Source organism: Thermobia domestica, chromosome 5, assembly GCF_964235325.1.
Source record: "Thermobia domestica chromosome 5, izTheDome1.hap1.1, whole genome shotgun sequence".
Classification (NCBI taxonomy): Eukaryota; Metazoa; Arthropoda; class Insecta; order Zygentoma; family Lepismatidae; genus Thermobia; species Thermobia domestica.
Window position 1 is genome coordinate 281,361,293 of NC_137458.1, and position 9,609 is coordinate 281,370,901.

Here is a 9,609-nt window from a genome sequence, read left to right on the forward strand (position 1 = left end):
GCTTATTGCATTACTCTGTATATTTAATGAATACTTCTTAATATTCTGCATATTCTTAAGTCATTATTGCTTTTATATGAATTCATTATTCTGTCTACTCGGTGGAAGCAGTATTTCTACAGCTAACTGGTTTAAATTACACCAGTTTTCCCTAATAAAATATGAAATAAAATAATATTTTACTTTCGAAGAAATAACCCGATTTTTTAAAGTTTAATGTCCCATGTTCATGCGGATATATAATTTATCCTCATGTTGAATTTGGACCTCACTAAAAGCTTTGGATCCTTTTTAAAATAAATTTCCACATACGTGTCTAACTAAAGATTAGAACAAACTAAGAACCATACTTGAGGACCAGGCAAAGTAAAAATAAATAGATAAATACATTACATATAATGATGGCAGTTTAAGAACATACTGGTTTTACCCAAATATTGAAACCAAAATTTTCAATGTACAATAGAATAATTATAGTTTTCTTTTTCTTGAAACTTCACACACGAACAAAAGTGTTTAAAATGTTACAAACGACAGAGACAGTAAAATGTTATGAAAAAAAAAAAAAAACTTTGCTGGAGTACTACCCCTGTGGTGTTATGGAACCATAATCGCGCTAAAGTATGTATGGTTGCCTATAAACAAGCTACTTTACCGTAATTAACTCAGCAGAAAATAAACTATTTAGGATGTTGGATGGGAAAACATTGTATGTTAAGAACTATATTATATGATAATCATCACCATCATAGGCATTCTGCCAGTATTGGCAGGTCACTTGCCACAGCTGAGAAGATTCTATGCTCCACGGTCTTCAGCTAACCTTTTCGTCTTCAGGCAGTTTTTTTCTTTAATATCGTCTATCAATTGTAATCTCCTTCGCCCTCTTCCTCTCTTTCCTGCCACCATACCTTCTAGCACGTTCCTCATGATGCAGTTCCTTCTTAGCTAATGTCCCAACCAGTTTCTCTTCCTCTTCTGAATAATATCTAAAATTGTTCTTTTTTCCTCCATCATTTCTAACACCCTCTCATTCGTTTTTCACTCGACCCAGCTAATTTCTTCCATTCTTCTCCACAGGCGCGGTGACTCAGTGGTGGAGCGTTCACCTCCGGTGCTTGGGGTTCCTGGTTCGATCCCAGCTCGCGCCGTGTGAACTTTGTGGTGGACAAACACCGTGCTCGTGGGTTTTCTCGGGGTTCTCCCGTTTCCTTCCACTTTCTTCATTACACCATTTCACTCATCTCTCATCATCACCGTCTCCTTTAGCCTAACTGGCATTACCGTGGGACGTAAAACAAAGATTTCATTTCATACTTCTCCACACTCACATTTTCAAAACTTCTAGTTGTTTTTCATCATTTTTGCGTAATGTCCTTGTTTCTGTCTCATACAGTACAATATTCCACACGAAGCATTTTATGAGTCTTTTACTCAACTCTTTATTAAAGGTACCGCAAATTAGTATTTTCTTCCTCCTAAAGACGTATTTCGTCATTCCTGCTCTTGCTTTTATTTCATGTTCGCACTTCATATCACCACTAATAATACTACCCAGGTATCGAAAACTAGTCACCTGTTCTATTTTCTTCTCTTCTATTTCTATATTTGGTATCGACCGCTTCGTTCCAATCATCATGGCTTTTATCTTTCTAACATTTATTTTATCCCATATTCTCCATAGCTCTTCCGCGAGTTGATTTTCTTTTTAGGTTTCCCCATAAGCGCCGTATCATCTGTAAACCATATACATTTAATCATTATGTAAGCTCTTTTTCATTATGTGTTCTAGATAGATATTAAATAATGTAGGCAACAGACAGCATTCCTGTCGAATTCCCTTCCAATTACACCCTCCTCTGTCCTCCATCATTTCCTCCTCTATTCTAACACTTACTTATTGGTTCATATATAAGTTTATTATGAGTCTTCGATCTTTCCATTCTAACTCAAGTTCTTTAGAGCTCAAAATAACAATTCCAGATTCAAGCAGTCAAAAGACTTTTCTAGATCAATAAATACAACATACACTTCTTTCCTTTTTGTATAAACCTTTCACCGATCACCCTTAATAATCCAATTGCATCTCTTGTGCCCTTGCTTCTCCTGAACCCTAACTCGTCCTCCTCAACGTTTTCATTTATTCATCCATACAACCTTTTTTTTTTTTTTTTTTTTTTAGAAGTTATGCCGCACGCGATATGAAAGTAATAGTTCTATAATCCTAACATCTCTCTGGGTTCGATTTCTTAGCCATAGGTATCGTGATCATCTTTAGAAGTCTTTTCGCCATTTTCCTGCTTCACATACTTCATTGCAGAGTCGGAACAATTCTTTTTTGCCTTTTAGAGCTCCTTCGTGGCTAAGCAGTTAGTGTACGCGCCTTTGGTGTGGGAGACCCGGGTTCGATTCCCAGCGGGAGCTCATGTGGTTCGGATTCCACGTTAATCAGTAGGTCCACGTCTCATATAGCCTCGTTGCTGAAAGGAACGTTAAACTCAAAATCAAATCTTTCTTGCGTTTGTCTTCTATATTCTTAAGGAATTCGATTGGTATATTATCCATCCCGGTTGCCCTTTCATTCCCAATCTCATATATATAGTGTTTTCAAACTCATCCCGAAGAATACTAAAATATTTATTTATTTAAATTATTAAGATGATATTATAGAACACATGAAAATCAAAAAGCTTTTAATTACATTAGCCAGATAAGAAGTTATTATAATGGACATATATGTAAATTAAAAACGTTTTTCTTTAATTACTTTTACTTGTGTATATACGATAACAGAAAGAAAGAATAATGTACAGGATTTAGAAGTGAGGAAGTGAATTTTATTTAAAATAATCTCCGTATTTTTTTTTAAACGCACATAATGAAGTCTATATTTCAAGAAGGGGAGGTGGCAGAAACCTTAAGAAGAAAAATCACACGCTATATGCGCAATCTGCTATACTTGCCCCCCCCCCTTCTCAATTGTATAAGTTACTTCCCCTTATGAGCGAAGTAAAGCAAATAACACCCACCGCCTGAGTGCAGCAAATGTTTGGGTTACTCTCGGTCATTGCCACACTTACCTACACACAGTAGGGGAAGACGAAAAGGCAAAACCAAACTCTACTCACGGCAAAATATACTCTTCTTGTGTTTCAACTGAAGCCAGGCAGGAAGTACAGGCTGTAGACGTAATGTGATGTAATGAAAAGTGGGTCTTCAGGATTCGCCTTCAATTTTTTTTCTTTCTCTCTTTCTTCTCCTCCACCAATAATAAGCAGAGGAACAGATGGCTTTGCGTTGTCTTTCTGTTGTGTTGTGCAAAGAGGGGAGAGACGTTTGTGTATGTTAATGACCTTTAAAATATCTTTTTTCTTCTTGAGTGAAATTATTGTTATGGAAGAAATCGAAATAAAAAAATATAAAATATAACCAAGCAAGTTTTTTTTTGTCTTCTTTTTCTTCCTCAAATATTAAATAAAACCTATCTTATCTTGCGACTTTCCTTTTTTTGCTCCAGAAATAATGGTTATGGCTATTTTTAAATCTAGAAAAAGAAAACGCTCCGCTAATGACTGGTGTTCTGTTAGGACAGGAATTGTTTTTATTTAAACTTCTACGATGTTACGATATTTATCCCTTTCTTTCTTCCGTAGATTTTCAAACTATGCTATGCATTAAATATAGGGGCGGATCTAGATGGTAAAAACGGGAGAGGCAGCCAGAACGCAACTATGATTGGTATATATATTGAGTTTACTATAAACTTTCACGTATATATAAGTAATAGCTTTAATTATTTTTGTCACTCAAAAAACTGGGGGGTCTAGGCCCCCTAGCCCCGGGATAGATTCGCCACTGATTAAACATGGAAATTATTCGTTAGTCTATCTATTGATAGGTCAGAATAATAACCAGACTTTCTTCCAGAAAAAAAATATTCGATAGGGCAAGATCAAAATTTGAGGAAACTACAGTAGGACACCATTTGCTAAAGAACGTGCTTCGCCCAAGTGACACGTCATTGCCAGTAAAATTTAATTTATCTTAGCTCCAGGAGCAGGTAAGTTGGTTGGCCAGCTCTGAGGGTATATCTGGAAGAATCATTGTCGATAATGGGAAGTGATTGTGAAAAGTAGTTTCTGGATGTAGAATTCAGTATTCAAAAAGCAGAAATGTCAGAAACCACAAGCACGGCTCCCGACCTCAATCTGCTTAAATTGAAACCCATATGAGCACAAATCCTACAACAAGACAGAGTCCGAAAAGGTTTGGACAAGGGGGATTTGAATACCGAAAATCAATATCAACAAAATATCGAAACATTGGAATATCGATACATCGATCAGTAAAATTTTTCGATATCGTTGTTTTGATATTTCTAAAATATCAATCGGTTGATCGATACATAGAAATATAGCACAGATCCAATTAGAGGTGACATCAGATGACTTTCCCTCTTTTTCTAACGATTCCCAATACTACTCTTTTCCTCTATTTCTACTCATAACACTTCCTTACTGTTTCTTTATTTCAGAAGCTAATTTTCTTCCTTCTTCTCCACACTCACTTTTTTCACCATAATTCTTTTTCATGAAATACAAAATGTCAAACAAACATAAATAAGACCAAAAAAAGCAAAAAAAAAAAAAAAAGGAAATTATATTACGTTAATCTTTTAACTTGAGCGAAAATAAACTAGGTTATATTCACTACAAGACTGCAATGTCAAATACAGTTAACTTTTCATATTAGATCCCATTGTTATGAACTAAAAGAACCGTTAAAAGAGTTTTCTTTCATATTTCTTGTTCAGAAATCACTAACACAATTCTCTCGTTCCGTGTACCAACTTTTTTTTTTTTTTTTTTTTTTTTTTGTCTCGATGGATTCTCGTGCCCAGGATTGTTGACGTTAGCATCTGTCAAGTGGAGAAAGGATCAACATTTCAATGAAATATATCATTGTATTAATCGTGTTATTTTAACATTTGATAGGCCACTAAAACTACTATTGAAAGACGAACATGAACTACCACTTGTCATACATTATATTTTTTGTATACAACTTTTTATTTTGTGATTAATACGCCAATATTATTTTAACAGAAGTAGCTGTTAAGAACTTTTATAAACTAAACCAACCAGTATTGATTTTTAATTAAATATTTTACCTTTTTCGATTGGATTTTTTTCAATCCAATTCCAAAACTATACTAGATATGTATTACCAGTATGGCTTATAAAAAGAAAAAAATGAAATGAAATCTTTAAGTTTTACGTCCCACGCTTATGCCGGTTAGGCTAAAGGAGACGGTGATGATGAGAGATTAGTGAAATGGTGTAATGAAGAAAGTGGGAGGAAACGGGAGAACCCCAAGAAAACCCACGTGCACGGTGTTTGTCTACCACAAAGTCCACACGGCGCGAGCTGGGATCGAACCAGGGACCCCAAGCACCGGAGGTGAACGCTCTATCTCTGAGCCACCGCGCCCCCAGGCTTATAAAAAGAATTCAACGACTCATGCAACACTGTTCAGTTTTTAGTTTATCTGAGTCATATACAGTGTGAGTCGTAACTTCATGCCCATTCATGTACCGCATAAGTCCAGTGTATCTGTGTGTTGTTCCTCATTCTTGCCACATAATATAATGCAACGACATGTTCTGTGAGACATTCTTCATAACATGTAACAGCTACCCTCAACTCGTCATTGGAGTTATAACGTTGTTTTGACACAATGTCCTTTATGTATCTCCAAAGAGAGTTATCACACATTATCAAGTCCAGACTTTTTGCAAGTCATTTAATGCGTGTCGGCGATGTTTCAGAACCACGACCTATTACGAAAAGTGTCATTGAGATAATTACACACCCAGGGGTATAATGAGCCGGACAAAATTTATAAGTATAGGCATAGAGATGAAAGAGAGTACTATAGTAATTTATGATAAATACAGATATACAGGCAACAGAGTACTATAATAATTTATGATACACAGGCATACAAGTAAAAGAGAGTACTACAATAAATAAATACAGGTATTAGGCAACAGAGAGTACTGTAATAATTTATGATATATACAGGCATACAAATAAAAGAGAGTACTATAATAAATAATACAGGTCTACAGGCAACAAAGAGCACTGTAATAATTTGTGACACACACAGACATACAGGTAAAAGAGAGCGCTATAATAATTTATGATACATACAGGCATACAAGTAAAAGAGTGTACTACAATAAATAAATAAAGGTTTACAGGGAACAGAATACAGACATACAAGTAAAAGAGAGTACTGTAATAAATAAATACAGGTATACAAGCAACAGAGAGTGCTGTAATAATTTGTGACACACACAGGCATACAGGCAAAAGAGAGTGCTATAATAATTTATGATACATACAGGCATACAAGTAAAAGAGTGTACTACAATAAATAAATACAGGTATACAGGGAACAGAGAGTACTATAATAATTTATGATACACGCAGGCATACAGGTAAAAGAGAGTACTATAATAATTTATGATACATACAGGCATACAAGGAAAAGACAATACAAACAACAGAGAGTACTATAATAACTTATGATACATACAGGCATACAAATAAAAGAGAGTACTACAATAAATAAATACAGGTATACAGGCAACAGAGAGTACTATAATAATTTATGATACATACAGGCATACAAGTAAAAGAGAGTACTATAATAAATAAATACAGGTATACAGGCAACAGAGAGTACTATAATGATTTATGATATACACAGGCATACAAGTAAAAGACACTGCTGTAATAATGTATGGTACATATAGGCATACAGATAAAAGAGAGTACTATAATAATTTATGATACACACAGGCATACAGGTAAAAGAGAGTGCTATAATAATTTATGGTACGTATAGGCATACAGGTAAAAGAGAGTACTATAATAATTTGGAGGTAATTACCCTTTTTGTGGCGTGGTTTTGAACGAAATTCTCAGAAAATTTTAAATATAATTTGTAGATTAGTGACGGCCAGAGTAGTCTGCGACCAGACTGCACCTGCAAGTAAAAAAAAAAAAAAAAGTCCGTTATTTATGATTTGTCTTTCAATTTCTTGTTTCTGTAAAAAAAATGAAGACAGATTTCAGTGTTTTCATTGAAGATAATGCTGTATCGTCCCACTAGCGACATTCTTATGTGCGACAGGAATTGTTAACTGTCCTATGAGCGACCGATTCGATCTGTTAACTGGCCTATGAATCACTGATTCGTTCATACTAAGATAATGGAAGAAAATACGGTTTCCTCTTTTTCAACTTGTTTCATACTATTGTGATTTAAAACCGAGCAAACTGTACTATGAAAAATTCCGTAGAGTACCTCCGCTTCTGTGTATGATTCTAATATAAATAAAAATTGCATGTGAAAATGATACGGAGCATAATTTTAGCTTGAATAGTTTTATGGCATAAGAAAGAAATCGAAAAAAGGGTACTCATCACTTCAGAATATCAAAGATTAAAAAAAAAACATGGTGTATCCGTAGAAATTATTGAACAAGTTACAAATCTCTCGCAGAACTTAACAGTTCATCTAGCTATATGGGACTATATCAGATTGCTATACGACAAGCTTTTATGTATAAGTCAAAACAACAGGGGAAGACGAATTAAGCAATTAATTTACATTTTGGTAGGCGAAGGTAATTACAACAGGGGTGAAGATAATTTAAAGAGTTTGCTTACCTTTTGGATTGTTACTGCATTGTATTTGGTGGCATTGGTTGGGAATAGCCACACAAATGTAAGGGATCTCAAAAGCTTTTATTATTGAAATGTTTTTCTCATCTTATTCATAGAGTCTTATTAGGTAGATAGTTGGCGAAACCGTTACACATTTAAGTTTTCCAAAATAAAATATATTGCTTTGCTTAGTGAGTAATTGCCGGTAGATTTGAATTAAATTAGGTACATAAAGCAAAGTTTTTTTTAAAGAAAGGGGATATTACAATTGGATTTTCAATAATTAATTATGTAGGAATATATTTTTCATGGAAATATTCCTTTGTCTCGTTAATTTATTTGATATGTTTTAAATCAGATCTAACTCAAAATTAAGATAAGTTTTAATTTCACTCACAGTAGAGGGAAAATATATTTGACTAACAGTATCATTCACACATACATGTTTCATAGCAAAGTTGTTCGGGAGCTAACAACGCCAGAGGCAAACATAGTTTACAAGAGGGAATCATATCATTTTCTATAATTTCGATGTAAATGAATCGGTCGCTCATAGGACAGATAACAGTTCCTATCGCTAATAGGACTGTCACTTCTAGGACTAATTCGACAATACTTACTTTTTAACCAATTTCACACACGCACGCACACGCATGCGCAAATGATGAGGTTCTTAATATAACCCTTTACGCGTAACTTCAATATTGATGTACCTCTATTATTATTATTATTATTATTATTATTATTATTATTATTATTATTATTATTATTATTATTATTATTATTATTATTATTATTATTATTATTCGTTTGTTTGAAAGATTGCACCATCCTGGTGGTTGTATATGTCTTTGGAATCTAATGATAATATTTGAAGTTAGGCCAGCGTTTCCCAACGGGTGTGCCGCGAATGGGCCGCTGGTGTGCCGCGAGGAAATCGAAACAAAATTATTAATTCTATAGCAATAAATTGCAAGACATAGGGAAAAAAATGTATAGAATATTTGTTACTTCACATTACTATGAACCTCTACTATGAATCTACAATTTTAAGTTTCATACTATGTTACTTTTCTGTACATTTTTAATATGGAAAAACGTATTTGTTATCATTGTTATGACCATTATTGCTTCTTTATTGTTGCAGACTATTTCGTAACTTACAATTTTTAAAAATCATTCAATCCTCTCGGCAAAGCAAACGTGCATACAAATTACTTACTGTGTTTTAAAAGTACAAGAGGTTTCTTTGTTCGTTCGTTCTTGAGTGATCTTCCTTCTTAGTAAAAATTCGGATACAGCTTTCGAAACAGAAAGTGTATTTAAAAAAAAAATAAATAAAAATCTGAGTCGTATATTTCATTGCAATTGTTCTGAAGTTTTAAATTGAAATGAAAAATAAGCATAAAGATTTCCAATGGAAAAAAACAGTGATCAAGCTTTCTTCTCTGTGAGAAAATCAGTATCACAGAAAAAATACCACGGTACTTCATATTTACAAATAATAATAATAATAATATCTATGAGTGTGTCGCGAGAATTCAAACTACCCCGGAAGTGTGCCGCAAGTTGAAAAAGGTTGGGAAACGCTGATCATAACATAATTTGAGCTTACCTTCCTAAATACATATTTTCTTATTTATATATTACTAGCAGAATAGTCGTTCTTCGCAAAAGGAGAGTACGTTTCATTTTGGGCAAAAAGGGGTGAATTTGGATTAAAACAGCATTGGAAGTGATACTGTTCATTTCAGCGACTTCGAAAACTATGGATTTCGGCACTAATATCGGTAATTTTCGATTATTTTTATGTACCTCCTCCTCTTCCAAGTTGCGAGGCTGAATTTGGATTTAAACTGCATCGAGACTGAC